A 21,474-nucleotide genomic window follows, 5' to 3' on the forward strand; every position below is an offset into this window, starting at 1 on the left:
GGGAGAGAAAACAGACTCTCCACCAGCCCGGGAGAGGATGGAGGGAACGAGAAAGAGGAGGGGAGGACGAAAAAAGCAGAAAACAGTGCCAGCAGCCTCTATAATTGCCTCAATGCCACTGGGATTGCTTTCATTCAATTGAAGCATTCTCTTTCTCTGTACATTGGAGGTGGAGATGGAGGTGGAGATGGAGGGGAGGAGGGGTCGGGCCGGGTGGCGTGGGCGGGCGGGAGATCCGACGGTGCCCTCCCTCTTCCAGCAACATACAGTGATGAGGGCGATAGCTCCCCTGTAGCGGCCGAATCTCTGGCATCAGTGTGAGCAACAGAGAGAGCGAGCGAGCGAGTGAGATTTAGTGTTTGTGAGAGAGAGAGAGAGCAGAGTACTGTGGAAGAGTGAGGTAGCGATAAGGAGGTAGGTGGACCACAGATCAGACCTGTCAGATGTGATTGTGCGGCCAAGTGCAACCCCGCATGCGAGTGTGTGTGTGTGTTTTTATATTTCCCAAAGACAACCAGCTTCCCCGCCCCCTTTCATCACAACACACACAAACACAACATCGCTGCCCAAACACACGCACATTGCTCGAGGAATCCTTTTATTTCTTTATTTGGGCTCCTGTTGGTGCGTGCCTTAGATGCTCAGCTCCCTCCTCCTCTCTCTTCTTCTTCTCCTCCTCCTCCTTGTCCTGCTCTTCTCTCCTCCTCCTCCTCCTCTCCCCTCTCGCTTTGCCGCTCTCTCACAGCCCCGGTTTTCTTTTTTTTTCTCCTCTTCAATCTTGTGCAGGTTGTATCTGACGGAGGGACCGGTGCCGCGCTCCCATCCCCGCGCTCCTTCAGCAACAACACTGTGAGTATTCTCATGCTAATTTGGCTTCTCCAGCCTTCCCAACATCGGTTTTGTCTATTTCGCTTTCTTTTTATTCTTTGCCTCTTTTATGTTTTCATCCGTCGCGCCAAACACAGCGGCGGCGGCAGCAGCAGGAGAAGCAGCGCGGGAAGGGAGAAAAAGAGGAATGTGAGAGGGCATGCACAGAAATACAGAGAGAGGAGAAGAGAGGAGAAGGCAGAGAGGGAGGGGGGGGGAAAAGAGACGAGGAGGGAAAGAGATTTCTGCCGCCGCTGCTGCGAGCAAGCCGCTCTGCTTTCGGAGGTGTTTCTCCTGGAGGATGGTGGAATTGCCGAAGGGATGTAGGGGGCGGGTCTTGGTTTTGTGAGTAGATAGTTGTGCGAGAATGATAGGGGATGTTGTTGACAAGCATAGAGTGGCTCATCAGACAGCCGGGCAGCTGGAACCAAGGTTTTCTCTGTTGACTAAACTTCTGATTCATCCGTCACTTTCCATATTTACACGCGCACACAGATAGATGCGCTTCTCCTCTTTCTTCTTTCTTTTTTTAACCGACGTTGCTCTTGTTGTGGAGCGAGGACTTTTGCATCGCGCCGCCGTCATTTTTCTGGTGATGCCGTGCAGATGGGGGATGAATTGTAGATGGATGTTGCTCCTGGTCCAAGATGTGCTAAGCATATGTGTGTGCCATTCATAGCCTCATAAGCACTTAGCGTAGTTTTAATGACTACAGTAGCAGATGCACGAGTAGGATTTTTTTTTTTAATTCAGTGTTTGTGCCCACGTACCATTAGTTGTGACAGGGTTTCAGTTTTTTAAAGAGGAAAACGCGTTACTACAGAGCTGTGCATGCCTAGAGTGCAGTGATTGTGCCTACTGTACACAATAAAGGATAGTCAGTGTGTGTGTGGGTGCAGGGAGGGGGGGTCAGGAAGTCAGTGTCCATCCGTACATGCTGCTCTTTGATCAGAGGGCCACGTTTAGTCTGCCCACGACATGTGTCTGAGCCATATGAAGAGTGGGTGTGTGTGTGTGTGTGTGATGGAGCCAAGACGGGCCCTGTGCCCTCACTGCAACACCATAGCTAATGGGCACACGGGTCAGCAGGGTTGGACGCTCCTCCGCTTGTGCAGATATGTCACCAATACTAAAAAGTCTCCGAGGCCTTCACCGCAAGTCACGAAAACACCAATCTTTGCGAGGCAAAAAAAGCCCATATTGGGCCAACAAAATGCTCACAACACACTTTGGCAGATTGATTTGGCAGAGTGAAAGGGATTGATCTGAGCGTGGCAATTAGGCAAATTTCAGAACTAAGCATCTGGCGAGGCGAGAACGCTTTGCCTGGCAGAGGATTACCATTTTAGTTCCATTTTCAGACAACGCAGCCCAGAATGTGTTATTTCACAGCACTCCAGCAGCACAGCGGCTCGGGCGAAACCCAGCGAGCACATGAAGGATCTCTGTGCAACATTTCTGCTGTGTATGTTGATTCCCACAACCTGCAAAGTCAAAGCAGCGCGCTGATTAATCGCGATTAGGTTTAATATGCGTGTTCGAAAGCGGTGGCGGCCCGGCCTCCCTTTCCTCTGCCTTTATGAAAATGAATCGTCGGAGTAAAATGCCTGGGATGATAGCAGCCTGCCGATGAGCTTGCTTTCTAAAGTAGGCTGATATAAATGAGAACCATTCCCCCAATTACGGAAGATTAGGTTACCCTCCACCAATCTGAATCCTTAAATCCCTTCTGTTTTTACAGCTCTGTCTGGCGAATGTAATTCAGCCTCGAGACCTGGGCAGAATAGCAATAAAAGAAGGTAGAAACTTTAGCAGTGAAACCCAGGCAGTAAAAATATCCATTGGGAGAGAGCTAAAGCACATGATAATTGACACTGCGCTGTGTTGCAGTTGGCTGTAATTAACTGTGTAACAGAGGTTGTCAGTCGGAAAGAGAGAAAGCCCCGACTATCTTAGTGCATTTAACACACTTGAAAGTGCAACGTTTATCGTGTCTTTCCAGCTTTCACCGAGGGTGCGTTTCAGGTTAGCGGGGGCCTCTCGCCTGTATTTATCCAGATCTTTTACTACAGGCCCAGTCAGACATTACGCGCCGCTTCCTTTATCCTTTGTTCGACAGTTTCAGTGCATGAAAAATCAAAAGGAACCATTGTTTCTGGGGCGAGCGCAAAAAAGCTTATCATCTATTTTTAGTGCGCTTTTCCTCATTGTTGCCTGGGCCACGATTCGTGCTTACGTCTAGCAGGAGTGTGCCATAAACTATGTTGTGCTTCGCAGCCAGGCGCTGGCTGTGGTGACAACTCTCACCCACACGCTAGTGATCTATGAGCCATATAGCACCGACCCCCTGCCGCCTCGCCAGCCGCTTTCGAACGCGCGCGACCGCAGCAGTGTCGTTCTGCCTGTGTGATAGCACCCATATGCGCAGAGAGCACCTGTATTAACGTAATGCGCTAAGCCTTTATTTCTCATCACTTATCACAAGCCGCTACACGCTGTACCGAAAAGGAGGGGAAAAAGCTCATAAAGATAAAAATCACATTTCACTAGAGGGTGCTTGTGTGACAGTGATATATGCTGTGAGCATCCTGCCACCTCATTGAGATGGGAGTGAGTTCTGGGTGGGTAAATCAATTTGTGCAAAGGCTGTTGGCGCTAGTATTGGTTTCGTGATATGATCTTTGTTGTCCATTTTTAGAGGTCAGCGAGAGCGCCACGACAAGGGCGAAAGAACCTGACCGTGTTCTCTTGTTTCTGGGCTGGTAAATGATCTACCCCAAGAGGATTGTGGGTAATCAAAAAAGTATACGCATGTTTTTCCAGGTTTAGGCGCTATGGATTCTCTATTAAGAATGCACGCTCATCCATTATCGCGCGTGTCTTGATAGAGTATCCACAGCCAGAGGCGAGCTCTGTCTGCGCATTAATCGCCGTAATTACTCAGCGAGGGTGACGGTGATTATGGAGGTGCGTCTGAGTGCAGATACCAGTGGGAAACTGGGGAGGGGTAGACCTGGTGGTAGACCAGTCAATAGGTGAGCGCGACTCTCATCTCTGGGATCTCTGGTCAGGAAGAAACGACAGGAAGCCATTCCCTGGTGTCCGCCTCATGGCATATGACGTAGTGTGTTATACAGTAAAAGACTTTATCTGACGAGTGTTTTGAGGAATTATACCGCCGAGAACTACTTTGAGCTTTCGCCGTCAGTTCAGAACATCCCTCGTTCTCCCTCTTGAAATCATTTTTAACTCTACTCCAAAGTCGAGTACCCAGCGGACCAAAACAAATCAAAATGCATGTTTGAAAAAGAAAAAAAATAAGAACCAGAAATAAAATAATGCTAAAAACTATGATTCATACTGACTCAATCTAGTAATATCTAGAGTATGTGTGAGAGTAAAAAAAGCTCTTTGAGCTTTGGCTGGGAACAGCATTTCCACTTTAAGAGTTTTAATCCTTTTGTTAGTAAGATACTGATCTTATGACTAAATGGAGAGCTCAGTTAATGCTTCAGTCACACGAGAGTAAAAATAGGATGGCAACCTTCTTGTGACCAGGAAAAAAAATGGTTGCACAATGATTGCACGTGATGGTTTAGCAACAGCCTCAACCTTGGCAACGGTTATTGATCGACTCCAAACGACTCGCAGCAGTCACTCTGAGTCTGATTGGTGAAGGTTTCCAAACGATTAGCATCTAATTTATAAATGCAGACACACTGCCAACATGTTGCAGTCGGTCTGCGACACGTGCAACAGGGGACTCGACTCAACTGGTTATGTTCCTATATGAAAGCATGCTTACCTCAGTGCAGAAACTACCATTTGTCACAATTTGTGAAGAAAATTCGCTTTCCTATCTCTAAAATTACATGTGCAGATTTGCAGTTTTCGCCGACTTATAATTTACTTGTCATATTATTATTGATTGCATGCAATTGCCAACTTGAGTCCATCCAGTCACAAACTAAAAGCAGAGTGATAACGGCGTGAGTCCGTCTTATTGATCTTTTATTGATGTCTTAATGAACCAAAGTCGCACTGAAAACATCGACTGACGAGTGCTCGCAGACCTGCTCGCAACTAGTTCAGTGGCAGTGAAGTGTCAGGTTCATTGCTCGCCGTCACAGTAACTTTGGTCATCCTGCAGTCTGTTGTTTTCCTGGTGGGACTTTAGCATTTGGTGGGACACTCGAATGGCTGGGACAAAATTACAATCACAACGTTTCAATGTGCAGGACACAACCATGGGGTCCTGCACATCTTTAAAGAGAAATGCATGTCAATTATTACATTTAAGGTCATTAAATGTTTTAAATGTTTTATTTTCACCCTTGAAGTCTTCTATTTTGAGATTATCACATTCTATATTTGCAGCTATCTTATATTGATGCCTTTTTTAAAATTATGTGCTTAAAAGCTTCATCTCACATTCACTGAAGGTATCACACAAACCATGAAAGGAAGAAAAATAAGCTTTCAAATACAAGTTTGGAGATATTTGGCTCCGAGATGAAAAATACCAAGAATATCCTGAAAGTCGAAGGAGCAATTTTGAGGCAAAAAAAAAGTTTGAAACTTGGGACAATGAGTTCCTGAACAATCAAGTCCCATATGAAACCAGAAGAGCACACTATGCTAGTATTAAAAAAAGATAAGGCGCCAGTGGATTCTTTCATGCCTGCTGCTAGTACACCGTCATCTCCTGCTGGTACGCTGACTGGTAAAATTGGACGTATTGATGAGTTCTGTTAAACTGAATCTTTCAGTAATTCTTTTCAGCGACTGCTAAACTGCTTCGTGGGGTTTTTTGGGTTTTTTTGCACACAATCTGTATTTTTAAGATGTTTTCTGACTCTGAACTTTTAGATACATTCAAAAAGATAAAGCATTTGTTGATTTGGTAATGTTGCTGTGTGGAAATGACTTCTCTTTCTTTAGGCTTTTAAAAGGTTTTAAATTTGACTTTAAAAAAGAAAGTGTTCAGCAGTGTCATTCCACCAACAATACTGAAGCTTATTAGACCGTCTGTGGTTTGAATATTGAATTATGACTGAGCCTCGAGAGCAAGGATGTTACCACTTTGGTCACCAGCTGTCATATGATAGGGGAAAACCAAAGCGAGGGAGTCCATGGAGTTATATTATTCCCTGTTAAGAACTGCACTGTTCAAGTGTACACAAGTAAGAACAAAATAGATTAACTAGGTGTGAAGGTTTCAAGTTACATCATCTAATTCACCGTTCATGGAAGACGTCACTGTACCGGCCGCACTCTTTGAGTGACTTGTGATCTCTGGGAAGTGCAGTGCAAAATCACCACAGCAACTACTGCTTAGCAACAAAGATGTTGCCATCATAAAAAGACGAGAAAAAAAACAAAACAAAGAAAAACAACAACAACAAAAAAAGAGGAGCTCTTGGAGTTGTGACTTGATTTAGTGTGTTAGAATCTAATTAGTTTTATAGCACCGACCGGTGCGACAGTGGCCGTGCAGATGTTCGGTGCGAGAGATGCTCGTAAAGAAAAGGAGACGGCTGGTCAAATCAAAGCCGTCGAGTCAGGGAAATAAAAGCGGAGGAGGGAGAAGCGAACGCGCTCCAGCTCTGAGGGCTCTGTATTGTCTGTACAAGGGCAACACAGTTACTCTTTGCGGTACGTTTCAGGAATGTGTCTTATAACATTGTCAGCGTGCTGGCTAATAGGAAAAGCATTGTTGGCCATAATAAGTGAATGAGTTTAATAGGTGAATGTCTTCCACTTCCCTTCTTATCTCGGTGACTTTCACTTTCTCGTACCGCCCGCAGCAAGTAATCATGGGAAATATATGACTCAGAGACGCCGTTTTTAATTAGGGACAGTTTTTAGCATTATGGAAAGAAAAAAGGCTTTTGACTTTTGGATGTCTTGAAAGAATTTTCCCGTGCGCGCACACACATGCATGTGGAGCCATTTTCTTTGAGTTTGGCTTTCTCATTAATCACAGCAGAACCATGGCTGATACTAGCGTACGGGAGAGGGAACCAGGCTGGAACGACAGAGTCGAATATTTGAACATCTCAGTGCTGATGTGTGCAAAGCAGAGCGTGTGTCTGCAGGGGAGGCTTTGAAATTTCATCCACTCCATCCCTTTTAACTCGGCGGAGGGGATGTGTGTGTCTCGCTCCAGTTGGCCAATGGCATGTTAGGAAGCTCCTGAACATCCCCGCCGCCCGCACCCCCCCCCATCCGCCAACCATTCACACACACACACACACACGCACACTCCTCTCTATCTCCCTCCCCTCCCCTCGCCTTCCACTCCACAGACCTGCACTGTGTCAGATAGTTTAATGTGAAATTGCTTTTCTTTCAAATTTCCCCCTGGAAACGCAGGTCGTCGCAAAATGTTACATCTCATAATGGTGTGTTATTGTTGTTCTTTCATACGAGTCCTTGGCTTCCGAGCGTAGGATTTTCAGCACGGAGCTGAGGTCACACTCGGCTATTTTTCCCTCTGCTTCTGTAGCCTCTCCTCTCCTTCCTCCCATCTCGGATTCTGCAGCGAACTCTTCCTCTGCTGCGCCCATGGTAACCCCGCTGAAAAATTTATCACCACCTCACTCTATGATTACGCTATGCATTAGCAGGGCTTAAATTTAATTTGTCGGCGGGCCCTCGCGGCAGTGCTACGGGCCTGGCCTATCAGAGACACTTTGTAAAGGGCCTGGAAGAGCCTCCCGGGGTGATCCTATCAGTCAGACACACTGTCAGCAGACACACTCAGTTAGTCAGCATTGAGTCAGAAATGTGGCCCAGCCAAGCCACACGCCACCGTTGGCTGCTCCGCTGGGCCGCTGCTGTGGGCATCAAGCTCCCCCGCCTGCCAATCAAAGCTCCAGCAAGAATGCTGACCTTTGTTCCCCTGCTCAAATGAATGCTCTTCAACAGGTGATCCGGCCGACTCCCTTGCCTCGGCGCGCTCAAGTTTAAATATAGCAGACTTTTCTTATGCGCCTTTCGCATTAGCCTGTTACAGCACCGCTGTGTGTTTGTGTCAGTAACCCTGTAGGATGGAGGCACATTGCTTCTATATTTTTAGACTTTATTCAGTACGTGTGTCAAACCTCCGACAATCGCCTCAATAATAATCACCTGTCCTAAAGTGGCTATTACTGTCTCCCACTCCTGTGATTTACATTAATACCTAGTGGTTAATGTCATGTTACTTTATTGGGAGTATGTGGAACATTAAATTCAAGGTGCTGCCTCTGCAGCTATACGCTGTGTGATTACGCTCCCTTATTTTTGCTCTTACATTTTCATCCCCACAGATGACTATCAAAATAGCTTGATCTGAGGCCACCACAGGCTGCTTTTATCGCCACTCGCAGAACGAGAAGGTCAATTTTCAAGGCATTTGGTGGGGGGAAATGTTTAAACCGTCTAGTTACTAAGAGAACCAAGAGGGCCTCGTTCTTCCTGCGGCTCTAATTGGGATCCATTTTCATTTTCATATGGTTTTAAATGTCAAGAACAGAGCACACGCAAAGTGTTTTGAAATTGCTCAGGAAGGCCTCGGTCCCTGGGTCACACAGGTTGAAAGCATATTGGTTTATTATGAAAAGAAGACGTGGTGTAAAAAGGCACTCTGCAGCTGAGTTTTACCACTGAAAAGGGAAAAAAAAAAGATGATGTTCTGCTTCTGACCTCATCCTTGGTCCGCTGGGAACATAATGTCAAAAGTTGCCAGCCCCTTCTTCATTTGACAGAAACAAATCCTCTGAAAGGACTCCCCCTCCCAGCGTGGAGGCTGTACACTCTCTTCACGCCTGGGTTTCCTCTCACAGTCAGTGGATATACAAGGCAGGTTGACTGGAGACTCCTAGTTCCTGAATTTTATGAATGGAAATGTGCAATTTTCAATCTGTTTTCTACTTCTACTGCCACGAAGCGATTCTTGATGTGACAACATATAAAATAACTAAATTTTGGTCTGTCTGATATCACTGATGTTTCTCACTTTTAAAGAAAGCTCACGCTCATCTCTCTTAAATCCACCCCACTCCCCCAGAAAGTATTGTGGAGTGCATGCATTACATAAAGCCAAATACACTTTTATATCACCAAGAATTAGACCATTAGCAACAGGGAACATTAATGGATGCTCTAGCACCATTTAATCAGCATCCTGAAGACTAAGAATAGCTATCCTGTCACATGTAGGGTACCAGTTGAAGCTCACATGGTGTCATTATGCTATAGTGAACTAAACTGTTGAGTTAACATTTACTTCATAAGATAAGTAGAAGTAGAAGCCTTTGGCGCACAGGGACTACTTGCTAATATCCTGACCTCCTGTCTAAAATTTTGGTGATGGCTAACATCAGCATCCATTGTTACAGTGTGTATATATATATATATATATATATAAAGTATAGCCGCCACGTGCTTGTATGCACGTCTAACGATGTCGGGGCGGATGGTGTCCTGGGGGATCTCCTCCCAGATCTGGACCAGGGCATCGCTGAGCTCCTGGACAGGCTGAGGTGCAACCTGGTGGTGTAGGATGAACTAAAACATAATGTCCCAGAGGGGCTCTGCTGGATTTAGGTCAGGAGAGCGTGAGGGCCAGCCAGCAGTATCAGTCCTAAAATAATGCAAGCATCCAAAATTAAACTAGGATGTTTGGAAATGACGTTTTCATAGGGGAGCTAATTATATATATGTGTGTGTGTGTGTGTGTGTGTGTGTGTGTGTGTGTGTGTGTGTGTGTGTGTGTGTATTCATATCTTTGTGGGGATCAAAAATTGGACGTTTACTACACTTGTGTGGACCAACAGCCCTTGTGGGGACCAGGATTTTGGTCCCCACAAGTTTGAAGGCATTTTTGAGACTCAAAGTGTGGTTTTAGTGACAGTGTTACACTTGGGTTGTGGTTAGGTTTAGGATATGGGTTAGGCATTCATTTTTGATGGTTAGGGTTAAGGGGCTAGAGAAAGCATTGTGTCAATTAGATGTCCTCACAAGATATGAATACCCGACTTGTGTGTGTGTGCAGCTGTGCAACTTGAAAAAAATAAAACAAGAAAAAGTAAAATATGTCCACTTAAATAAATGTGTCTATGTGTTGTAAAAATCAATCAGTCAAAGGAAATATGATCACTATAGCCAAGATCAAAAGAAGACATAGAAACAAAGTATCAGTTGCACAATAAACACAAACTATGGAATCACTGTGTGAAAGCACAGGAGAGGAAGCAAACCCACTGACTGTTGCATTTCCAAAGAAAATTATTTTAATGCAGTGCTAAATCTTACTTTTGTGCATTATACTCTGAAGGAGCCCTTAGCCTAGAAAACTGTTCTGCACCTAAAGCATGCAGGCTGCATGTGATCTTGAATTGCTGTTAGGTCAATAATTAAATTCCCTGGAGGCCTGATTTTGTATCTGGGGTTCAAATGCAATTTTTCTCCCCCTAACAGTGTATAATCCCTCGTCCGGGCAGGCCTGTATTTCTACCTTAAACATCCCTTTCATTCCTTCATTTAATAAATGACACCCAGAGGACGAAACGGGGACAAGTCCCCGCTGACACCTGTGAAATATAGACTGATAATGCTCCTGCCACTCGCTTAATGCCGCTCCCTTCCACCTCCTTTTGTCTGACAGGCCAGCCCGATGCATGTATCATAATGAGCGGATCTCGCCGCCGTCAATTAGGTGCATCTTAAGCATGTGACTGAAGAGATGAGGGATCTCTGCTGGCTATTGGGAATGAGCGTCATTTCTCCTCCGAGTGCACGTAGCATCACAAGCAGAGCGTCTATTGCTTTGTCTTTTAGCGGCGCGGCGAATATGCGGTGATGGTCCCAGGGGCGGTGTGACGGAGAGGAGCACAGTGTACCGGCGTCCGCGTGCAACCCCTCCCCCTCCTCCTTTTTTTTTTTTTTTTTTTTTACAGAGAAAGAACTCACTCATTGTTTGATTTAATTACTTGCTTTAGACTTCAGCAATTATAGCTGAGCAGCACATATGTTAATTATATCTGACCTCACATTTTTGCTGCTCTGTTAATTGTTCGCTTAGATGACATTCTGAGATGACTGTCATTGCTGCTGCATATCGGGCAATTTAAAGGGAAAAAAGACCTTGGACGGCTCTGTGACAGATTTTGGTCAGTGGGAAAGTTTATGCTGCAACACTCATTCCAAGTGGAGGGGGGGGGGCCGTCATGACTTGTCTGTACATCCATCAAACAGAGATTACGTACACCTCCTCCCTGTATCTACGAGCCCTAAGATGCCGGGCCAGCGATTTTTTTTCCCCTTCCTTTTTTTAATGCAGAACTCACTTCCTGTTGTTTACGAGATGATGCATTTTGTTTTTCTCTTGCCATTATTACCCAGGAAACATCTAAACCCACTAATGTCCCAGTTCAGAGCTCATTTTGTCTCTTCTAATGCACATTCCCTTCCGGATGTCCTAGGCTGCAGAAATCCATTAAAAATAGCTCGCAAAGACAAACTGCAACCTGAACTAATACATCATGTTAAACGACACATGTACTGCAATTTTTGCGAGCACGGTTTTGCCACACAGCTTATTATCACATCTAATGAGGACGGTTTTCACTTTTGCCGTTACTGCACGCTGTGGTTTAATTCTCCTGCCAGTGAGGAGGCAGAACAGAAGTTAAGGTAGCGTGGAAGGCAGATACACGTAGCCAGCTCTTCAGACTCATTTTGTCTGGCAATATCGCTGCAGCGGTGTGACCGCGGCCTTACGAAGCAGTGGCAGGAGAAATGAAAAATGCGCGTGCTGTTCGCCATGATTGTATTTGTTAATGTAGCCGTATTGTCTCTGCGAGCTGTTTCTAATGGACTGTGCTTTTGTTTGTCACCTTAAGTGAGCGGCGATGCTTCTTGCTTCACTTCACCACACTGGAGTTGGTTTAGGGAAAACAGGTGTTTTATTTAGGGAGGAAATGGCACGTTATACTTGCTGTATTTCAGTCACATCTAGTCCAAGGTAGGTTGGCGAATGATAGGTTTAAAAAAATGCACTTAAACTTGAATGTGGTGTTCACGCAGAGTCTGTCAAAACCTATCCAAAGCTTCCTGGCATTACACGTTGACTCTGGATGCTAAAGAAAATGTTATGAGAGACACAAATTATGATAGACAATTTTAAAGAAAACCTGCCATTTGTGTTTTCTCAATGCTTCCCTGCCATGAAACGCGCTCAAATTGCTTTACTTGCTTTAATATAAAGCTACGATTTAACCGTATGCTCGCCGAGCAGCTCTGCTACGCGGGAAAGTCAGATCCGGTGGCCTGGCTCGTATAAAACGCACTAAGGCCGTGTAAATATTGTCGAAAACTCCAGCAGGCTCATGTTATAATTATAATTGTCATTCCAATTCACGGCATTTGACAGTCAACTGATGCACGGTAAATAGCATCACGTGTTGGTGAGTTCCAGCGCGCGTCTGCTCTTCCTTTTTGTTGATTCTGTTTGCATTCGGCAGATGCTGTTTTCCTTTCCACACTCATATCTCCTGAGATATTAAATCATTTAGAGTTTTTCTTGACTGATGCACATGTAACGTGGGCACAGATGATTTGTCCTCTTTGTGTTGGAAAAGTCACACAAGTGCTGGTTTCCCGGCTTCTTTTATAGCTGACTTTCCTTTATAGCTCGCTCGCACTCAACCTAATATGACTCACCACTGCGAGCAGCGTTTGTAGTTTTGATTTACTCCAAAGACCATTTTTTTCCTAATAGACGGGTTTTTTTAAACATTTTTTGCTAATGTCGTGTCGGTGTGTACGCAGGCTCGCCTGTTTTGGTCGAGATTCTGAATTGATGGCAGCGCACATTCATTAAGCGCAGTGGCTCAGGCTTCTTCCCACCAGGATTCACAGACAGCTGTCAGTTCAGGGAAGATCTCCTGCACTGATTGTGCATCAACATTCCCTCCGACTTTCCCTCTCACAGCTACTTACTTCAACATTTACATACCCATCAACTAGGTGACTGTCAGGGCACATTATGCATGTCCTGTATGTATCCAAATATGCAGGTTAATGTATTTATTTCATTATAGCTTATTAAAGCTTTGTTAAAGTATGATTTTTTAAAAATGGTACACTTAATATCATATGAGAGTTTATGGTGGTAATGATAGAAAACATTGCCCCTACATACATGCTGCAAACGCAGCACCTTCATCATCCCACTGGGGTCATTTCTGTGTCTATTGTTGTCTCTTGTTTTAGCGCCGGCTCTCTCTTAGGTTTCTCTGCTCTACAAACACCTGAAAGAAACACGAGGGCATTTAGTTTTCCTTTACCGGCTATAATTGCTTAGTTTGCCTGCTGTTTGGTGTTGGATAGGTGGTATGCACTGGGTTTATCAGTTTGTTTGCTGAAAACAGTTGCCTGCTTCAGCATCCATAGCCGATGTTATCAGGCCATTGAATGGCTGTTATCGCTTGTTATCACTCCCATACATATCACCAATAGGCGGCCTTCTCTTCTTAGCAGCCGGCTCAGTAGACTGTTATCATCAATTGTGATCGGTGATAAACAGAGGAACCCAGATTAAGAGAAGAGGCATCTAGAGGTCATGTGAGGAAGTGCATGTAAAGTCTCTGGTGGGAAATAAGGATATTAATCAGAACAGTGATCTTTTACTAACCCTAACCAAGTAGTATTTTATTAGTTGTGAGATAAATGCCTGTTTTAGAGCTGAGGATGAATGCCTCCAGGTCTCTGCAACATAATTAGCCCAGTGGTCGACCAAATATAGCACATGGTAACGCGTAAATATTCCTTTCAAAATAAGACACACAACTACAACACGGGAAAACAGGGAAACAGAGTTAACCATAAAAACCCTGAAAACCATAAATTTCACACCTGAGCCTCAACTCTCGCGGCCCAGTAACAAACGACTCACGGACAGGTACTGGTCCATGGCCAGGGGGTTTGAGACCGCTGGTCTAGAGGAGGACTCATTGGAAGAGTCTGGAAGTTTATCACTGGAAAGCTCAGAAATTTGATTCATAAACAGTATTAAGCAGATGTGGATAACACATTAAACATTGTGTCTTTTATTGGTTTTTCAGTGGTTTTACACTCAGATGTGACAGTAATTTGGTGCCTTTCTATAATTCATGTAATGTTAAGCAAAAATTACTTTATGGATTTTGCTTGATTTATCAGAAATGGAAAGAATAATTTGTGACAGTAATTCTTGCAGGCCTGTTTATTTTGTTTTCTGTGTGAGTGTCTGTAATATTGATTAGCAGATGTTTGGGGAAAAATAAGATACTCACAAGAAATTTTAACCAGATGTTCCTTTTATTGTGTTTATTATATTTTATCTTGCTCTTCCTGTTCACTGCCGCAGTAAGGAGTTGTTGTTTTTTTTTTAATTCATTGGTATTCAGACAGGCTGGCCCAGGGTGGCAATCTGTTAAAGAACGTGGAGGGGGGTGTCACCTCTCAGTTAAGGCAGCGCTGGCATCCTCGAGGCCTGGTGTGCTTGGACAGTCGGCCTCAGAGTTAGCAAGTGTGACTGTGGAGGAATGGATGCTAAATAACAGAGCCCGCAGCGCTGCCCTCCCGCCTGGCCGGCTAGCTGGCTGGCTAGCAGGCGTGACGCGACAGGGCTGAGGCCAGAGTCAGCTACAATCCATTACTTTTACCTGAGGAAGAGGAGAGGCAGAGCGAGAGCGAGAGAGATTGAGTTAAGGGCCGGAGCACCTTTCAGCGCTCTCTTCTGCATGCTAATTCCACTAGCGCTTCAAAGGGGATCAAAATCTGCTGGCTGGGAAACGTGGCCTCTCAACTGACTAAAGGAAGGCGAAATCCCCTTTTCTGCTCGATGCCTCTCTAGCAGCCAGTTTGCACACATATGCATAATAACATACAGCTGCACGGTGGCTAAACGAAGTATTTTAAAGTACAAGCCTCGTATCCTTGAGCGTTACGTCAGCTGGCTCATAAATTTCAAAAGGTATTGAGCTTGCTTATATAACTATATACACCTCTATATGTCTCCTATGGTTGAAGGGCAGCTCTTTCACAAGCTGAAGGGCGTTTCTAACCAGCTGAAATTTACAGAAGTCAACATTTTAGTTTTAAATTAAAAATTCAGGAAAATCAAGCGCGTCAGGTTTTTTTCCCCTTCCAAATTCATCACTCGCTCAGGGATGTCACACACATCCATCACAACACAAATCACTGGCATCTCCTAAAATTTCCCATGCACACCGGTCGGTGAACGCGATGAGCATTTGTGCAAAGACCGTGAAGCAGAGGGTGATTTTTTTTTTTTGAGGCGCTGCTTAAAGCTATCACTATCGGAGTGGAAAGTACACATGACAACTGGTTTGCAGGTTCCAAATGAGAAACCACCACAAACAGCGTGGGTGTGGGCGGCAGGAGAGAGAGAGAGGAGAGGAGAGGAGAGGAGAGGGGAAGGCAGGGGAGGGGGTAAAAATGCAGCGTGGATTGGCACCCGGTGACAGTGATAAATTTCACCAATCGTCCAGTGTGAAGATCTGTCTAATCTTTGCGGTGGCTCACAGCGGGGTAGGACCCCATCACTCTCCCATTATTTGACAACAAAACATCCGCGGAGAGCGGCGAGCCAGGTTCAGTTAGCTACAATACACTCCCTGCATACACAAATCCCCGGCGATGGGGATTATAAAGTGGCTCTGTAGCCGGCCGTTAAAGGGGCAGGCCATTAAAATGCAGCCACAACCACCTATCCACGCTCTCACCGTGGAGTGGCTGAGAGAGAACAAAACAAAGCCGTCTGTCAATAGCCTTTAATTTTGAATAGAGAGCAAATAAAATTCAATGCCTATAATGGCCTTCATTTTCCTGCAGACTCTTGAAATTGATTCGATGGCTTAATTTGGCAGCGGCAGGTGGGATGCCATTGGCAAACGTATACGGCTGCATGCGGTTCACCCCAGATGACTCAATAAACAGCGTTTGCAGCAGTTTAGCAACAAAACATTTTTCCGAGGCCGTGCATCGCGGTCCATATGCATCTATCACAGCCATGTGGTGTTCTGTTGGCAGTTACAAGATCCGCGTTTACACCCAAAATGTTATTTTGATTTCACTGACACAGAGATAATGTTTCATAACACACAGTCAGTCACGAATTAGCCCATCTGTCTGTTTGAGCTTCCCGGTGCTGATGGAGTCTCTCTGTGTTTGTGTTTGTGTGTGTGTGTGTGTGTTTGACCACAGTGGCTCAGCCCTCTCCCCACCAGGATTCACTGACGGCTGTCAGCTCATTGAGTGACTCCTCCACAGATTGTATTTGAGCCAAAATCCTGATCCCTCGTCTCGCTGCTCCTCTCGTGCTTTTCTTTCTCACTCTTCCCCGGCTTGTCGACATGCATATGCTGACACGCTCGCACGTGTATATACAAGCGCTCACACACACTCGGGATGATATGTTCTCTTACAGCTTGCGGTATCAACAGGAGATTCTGGCGACAGTGTGAAACTGAATCTGAAAGTGCGTCTCGTGTGTGTGTGTCACCCGAATGAAACAATATGGCCTCTAAATGTAATTTTAAGCCTTGCATCCACACAGGCGTGCGAGCTATATCGGGCCGTGGCTGGCGTACCGCGCACGCAGACACGCCACCGTTGTTGCCAGTGCAATGCTAGTGTTACGGGGTGGTATCGGAGATTTTGTCACACTGATTTAACAGTAGTAGCATCCCTATTATGGGAAAGTTCCCAACTTCTTTATTGCAATATGCTTTCTTGATATTTTGAGATATGCCGCCAGCATTTAAAATAGCTTCAAGGCTCTGGGACGGCAGGTTATTTGAAGAAACCTGGGGAGCACGCCGCAGTCCTTGTGTGGATTTAGACGGTCGCGGTTGCTTGTGTCTCTTCATGTAATCCCAGACGGACTCGGTGATGTTGAGATCAGGGCTCTGTGGGGGCCATACCATCTGTTGCAGGACTCTTTCTTCTTCTTGTGGCTGAAGATGGTTCCTTAAGACTGGCTGTGTTTGTTGGCTTGTTGTCGTGCTGCGGGATGGATTTTGGAAGAGATTAGGCACCTCGGTGATGCTACCGTGTGATGATGATAAACCAAACATCTAAAGTGTGTCACACTGTGCTGTGCATCACAGTGCAATTAAATTTAGAAACTGGATTCATGTTGATCACCTCTTTCTTACGTATATAAGCACACATTAGCACGCACAGTTTTACTACTACGTTGCCTCAGTGGGGATCAGATCACTTAATACACCCATGATTTTACAGGTTGTCACAGCTGATGCAAGTGTGAAGCAGGATTTAGCACCAAAGCAAAAGGTTCAGTGAGGACCGACGTTTTTCTAGACAAGGCTGGATATTTTTGACCCTTCATGAAGGGAAGATGTGATAAAAGCTCTCCTGTGATCTGAAGGCTTGAGCTTGCATTGTGCGCTATATGCTGCTAAATGATATTTTCTTTAACAAAACATTTCTAAAAGCAAGAGCAACAATTTAGCTTTAGCTTTGTGTCCTCCAGTTGTGCCAAAATAATGTCCTCTTCAGTGCTTTTCACCTTTACTCTGAAGCCCTGTAGCCGCAGTCTTGTGAACAAAGCTGCGCGTTCATCCCTCTGTCTCATCAGACTCCTTCTCTCCATCCTCTGCTTTCTCCTCATCAAAGAATAGGCGGAAAGCCTCTGCGCCCGAAGACTCGCATTGCTGAGCAATTTTGATCATGGTATAAATTTTAAATCTGAATCCAACAGGAAAAATGAGTTCAGTTCTGAATAAAGAATCAAAGCGTTTTGGATGTTTTTCATAGCCTCCTTCTTGTCAAACACTTCTTTTATTGTCTTTTCTCGCACGTTCTCTCTCTCCCTCCTTCTACCTAAACCTCACCCGTCACCCCCACGCAGCGTTTCATAAACAAGTACAATAAAACGACGCACCAGATTGAGAACTGCTACGATTTACATGTCTGATTACAGTGTAATTTCACACTTATTTGCATGGGTCTTCTCAACGTCTTTGCCGAGCTGGATCGCTCTGCAGCCCGGGCCATGTAAATGAGAACGAGCAAGATGGAGTGAGAAAAGGGGGGGGCAGAAGAGAGACAGAGAGGCAGACAAAGTTCAAGTTAAAGTTCAAGGTCATTTATCTCCATGGCCGTTTATCACACGCAAGTCTCAAAGGACTTTAAAGAGACAGGAACAGAAAAAGAAAAGAGCCAGGAACAAAAGAAAAAAATCCAATTACATCCAACTAATCAGCAACCAGTCACAAAACAAAATGAAACAGTGTGTTGAAAGGACGTGGCTGTGTACCAAACCTTCTAATCAGCCCGAGAAAAAGACAGACCAGTGCTTTTTTTTTTTTTTTAAAGCTCAGAAAAGTGCTTCAATAAAAAAGCTTCGTGCTTCTCTTCAGGGGCAGTTTACTCCATTAATACACAGTAAATGATTCTTCGCCCACCTTCAGCTGTGAGTTTACACCTAGAGTCGTTGTTTACTAGGTGGAGATTTATGCATTTCTATATTTAAACACTCGCATTAAATAATCACTTATTACCTGAAGATTAGTTGTTGCTAAATATTAACACCCACTAACGACACCGAACATCCAGCTGAAGCAACATCTGCAACGGAATCTCAGCAAAGTATGTAATATCTGCATCGATCCGCTGTGCAAATTACATTAGCATCACAATTAAAACAGGAGCATTTTTAATAGCTTTCATTTTTCTTTTTTGTTTGGAAATAACAAATAACAAGTTTGTTTCCAGCGTTACTACCTTATTATTATTCTTTCTTCCTCCTTGTAGACAAACTGGATTTTTTAAATAAACCAACAAACAATGTTAAATCACTTGGTCAGGTTACCAGAATAGTAACCTGAGCCTGGCATTGGACAGTTATGAACGTCACAATTTCAAAATCAGTGTTTTCTCTAAATCCAGGAACCTCTGTAATGGCCCTTTGTAGAAACTGTAAAGTGAGGGTGTGTGGGTCTGGCTGAGGATGGACTGGGAGTGCAGAACATCTTATTATGAACAGCCTTTTGTCTTAACTCGAGCACAGTTAGTTCAAGCAGGTCAAAACTTGGAGCTCAGCAGCAATCCTAGCAGATCAGTTTTAAACGGGTCTCACTCTCATACAACATCTAATTGGCTAGTTCACGTAGGGCCGGCTGTTTAAGCCCCTTTAGCCCGCTCACGGTTGTTGCTTAGCTGCAAGCCGCTTTGCAACCCCACCTCCTCCTTGCATTACGGTTCTGACTCAGTCAGTTTCACATGCGTTGTCACTGATGCCTGCTCTGCTCTGCACCGGTCTCTGTGTGCATACAGAGAATGCATTAGGCGAGGAGGTCCCTGAACAGCCATGCTGCCAAATGCAAAATATTGCAGACAGAAATATCTTTTGACAGCAGTCGTTCTGAGTTTATTTCAGTTTATTTCCTATCCCTCAAAACATGGTGTCATCATGCTAATTAAACTATCATTTAGTAAGAATATATGAATGTATGCAAAATATTTCAAAGAACTAGCAAAAAATGATAAATTAACTGTACCCTGCATATGTTAAACCGCCACCTTTGAGACCTTTTATCTCCAGATGAAGATCCACTATCTGTTAATAACTGATCTTTGGTACTGGAAGCTCTCTGGTTTCTAATTTTGGTGCATTTGTAAGAGCGTTTAGGCTTTGTGTGCAGGCTTTCATCATTTGCTTTATATTTCTTTTTCTGCTTTTAAAGTAGGACTGTAGAGAGTGACCAGCGTGGAACAAGAAGAATTGATCTGTTTATCAGCTAGTTAAATCAGCGGATGATGGTTAATGTGTTCTCAGGTTGTGTAAACTGAAACTAGCTGGAGGTTAAAAAGATTTTGGGAAGGACCGGTCAGACAGTCTTCAAAAAGTTAACAGGTAAACAGAACAGTGCAAGTAACCTACGATTATTAGGATTAGGATGCACGTATGGACTGGGTTTTGTGTGCACAGTTCTGATGTTCAAGGCTGGATTTGTGTTGCCGCCATTAACAGTTAAATGTGTGTCACAGGTTCCGACTGTAAAAATGCTCTAAAGCAGTCCAGCTCTGCTCTATAAAGTGCAGTATTTTATGTTTCTCTACAGATGCCATTTATAGTTTTGTCTGAGAATTTCATCAGTGCTTTTTATGAGAGGTTGGCTGTATTTGACACCGCTTTTATGAGGCCAGTTACTTTTTATGTGGAGCCTTCAGTGGAAATGTTGATGTGGTATGATTGCTGGATTACGAAGTTTATAGGGAACAGTGGATCTGTCCAAAATACACAGCTTCCGTTTAGCTAAAAGAGAATGTACAAGTTTTTCTGGGGTTGTAATTTAAGCGTTCTCTTTCATGCATATCTTATCTAATTGCATTAGGATTAAACTCCCAGTGTGCTGAATAGACGGATATGTTGGTTTTACTTGCATTATTGTGTGATTTTAGCACTCTTATATTGCTCTGTCCTTTTTTGGGGGGTCTTCTGCAAAGTTTTTATTTCACCAATTACCCCTACTCTTTCATTTACTGCAATAAGCCATTCATTTCCACTTGTTGTCATTAGTTAAACCACTTAAAAAAAAGAATTATGGCAAAGTCCATGCAAATAGTGATTAATTATAGCTGGATTTAGTCTATTTGTCCTCATGGAAGCCATACAGGGCGGCTTGCTGGGTGATTCATTTCTCCAGGTTCCAGAGATGCGCAGCACCTCTGCCTTTTCATCACCCTGTTTAGTTCTCATTGTTTCCTTGACTTTCAGGCGTCGTGTTAATGCACACTGCGACCACTGCAGACTCTGGAATATATCATTGTCTGATTACGTTCTATAAATGGATTTGTGGCTATTTGCCTAGAGGAAGTGTCACATTGGTATTATGTGTGAAAAGCTACGTTTTCAGCGCAGGTACAGCTGCAGCAGGTTGTCAGAATGTCCGTTTGCTCTGCAGCAGCTTTCTGTTCCGACGGGGAAAAACTGCTGAGGGAATTATTGGCCGTCAAGGGGAAGCTCTATTAGAATATCTGTGATGGATCCCAGAGTGAGAGTTGACGTTGAGGCTTTTTTTTCCAAGTAATTTTTTTTTTTAGGTACCTTATGCATAAGTACTGCAATTCAGACTACTACTTAAGCCCTTCGCAGAGGTGCTTAAGTCTTCTCTCACGCACAGCTTCCTCCCTGCTCGTTTCTGACATTGAACTGAAGTGCAAAGCACTGCTGCTCCCAGCAAGATGCTCAAAATGGTCATTTGCATTATTTAAAGGTTCCAGTGAAGTCCAATACAGTCTTCCTGACACCTTACCTCGAGGAGCTGTAGGTTATTCAGTTGGTTTTAGTTACACATTTATTCAGTAAATCTCATGGAAGTCTGTGAGGACAGAGTGCACGATGGCAATGACAACAATCTAATCATCTGACAAAACCGGGTATTTAAAATGCATAAAATCACAAATAATACAGAATCTAAAAACAGCAGACAGGGTATCTCTAACTTCAAGTTGTAGTATTGATATTTTTTATATAAATAAAATGATTAAAAATGATTTTATTCATATAGGCAACTTTTAAAACAA

At 44.2% G+C, this 21,474-nt stretch overlaps 1 protein-coding gene across 7 annotated transcripts in view; it reads left to right on the forward strand.

Moving 5' to 3' along the window:
• Window positions 1-21,474, forward strand: part of LOC134626544 (RNA binding protein fox-1 homolog 3-like) — a 421,716-nt gene that overhangs the window by 153,019 nt on the left and 247,223 nt on the right. For 6 of the 7 annotated variants that reach the window (XM_063472459.1, XM_063472454.1, XM_063472462.1 and 3 more), the window contains one exon: window positions 787-849. The gene's annotated coding sequence lies outside the window, so the exon portion shown is untranslated. Of the gene's footprint in view, window positions 1-392; window positions 415-786; window positions 850-21,474 lie in introns of those variants that run through there. The other variant, XM_063472457.1, reaches the window with a different exon arrangement.

Source organism: Pelmatolapia mariae, linkage group LG4 (genome assembly GCF_036321145.2).
Source record: "Pelmatolapia mariae isolate MD_Pm_ZW linkage group LG4, Pm_UMD_F_2, whole genome shotgun sequence".
NCBI classification, from domain to species: Eukaryota; Metazoa; Chordata; class Actinopteri; order Cichliformes; family Cichlidae; genus Pelmatolapia; species Pelmatolapia mariae.